At 45.5% G+C, this 1121-nt stretch overlaps 1 pseudogene; it reads left to right on the forward strand.

Annotated features, from left to right (window-relative positions):
• The first annotated feature begins 210 nt into the window (after positions 1-210).
• On the forward strand, positions 211-781 carry LOC101653659 (annotated as a pseudogene).
• Positions 782-1121: the final 340 nt, after the last annotated feature.

Consider the following 1121-nt stretch of genomic DNA (forward strand, 5'->3'; position numbering starts at 1 on the left):
TTCTCCCGTCCTACGGGGCTGAATTGACTCGAGGGCAGTGAGTTGAGTTGTTGACTTGAGTATCTATCCCCAGTGAGACAAGGTGGTTACATCTAGCTTCTCCAGTGTCTCACAGAAAGTGTTGAAAACACAAAGTTTGGCAAAAACCCTAGGTAAGAATGATGCATGCAAGTCAGCGGGAGGGCAGTCCGAGTGGCTACCTTGTTGAAGATGAGGTTCTTGCTGCTTCTCTTGCAAGTGGCGTTAGTGAGGCCATGACCAATCTGGGTGGTGTGCCCAGCAAGTGATTAAAGACGAAGTGCATCACAGAGCAACGCCAAAAACCCAGATTTGTGTGCCTGAAGGTCATTGGTGGGTATCTGAGGAGTAGGTGTGGGCTGTTAGCTAACAGTACCCAGAACCACCCCGCCCAAATGAAGTAGAGAATTACCTCCCTCAGCCGATATATGGACACTTTGCATCTTTCCTGGCAGTCTTCAAACTATTATTAATATATGTAGTAATCATTGGCAAGGATCCTTTAGCTTACTCTGACATGCAAGCACTTAGCTTCTGTCAGCTCAGCCAAGAGTGAAGGTCTTTGTCTGTGTGATGGTTTTCTCTATGAGCAACATGGTTGAGAACCAGTGGAGGTCAACAGGTATATTTGAGATCACCTGCAACAAGGTACCTCTGTGGGTTTAAGCTGGAATCTGGCCTTCTTCCATCTGTGCAACGGCTTACTCAAGTTCTTAACAAGAAACATCTCAGTGTGCATAGGGATTCCATCCCACCTCAGTGATCAGAGCCCCACCTATCAGCATTGGGAACTCTTTCACCTCAGGAACTGTTTGCAAGGGCAGCATGGCTGACATCAGGAGGTCTGTGCTGAAGGCAGCAAGCTGTTGGGACAGGCCAGCTGCTCTCTTGGCAGGCTCACTGTACCTCTTGGAGAACCTCCACACAAGGCAGTGTTTCAGTGCTGGCACACTTGGGTATTCTGCACATTCTCGGAGCACAATAATACTGTAAAGTTTTCTTAAAAATAAACACATTTTTAAAAACAAACCAATTAAACTCTATTTTGGGAACTTTTAAAAAAAGGTCATATTTGAAAAATTAGAAAAGTGAATTACGATTTG

Source organism: Echinops telfairi, unplaced genomic scaffold (genome assembly GCF_000313985.2).
Source record: "Echinops telfairi isolate 266 unplaced genomic scaffold, ASM31398v2 ScPeMD7_7420;HRSCAF=8458, whole genome shotgun sequence".
Taxonomy (NCBI): domain Eukaryota; kingdom Metazoa; phylum Chordata; class Mammalia; order Afrosoricida; family Tenrecidae; genus Echinops; species Echinops telfairi.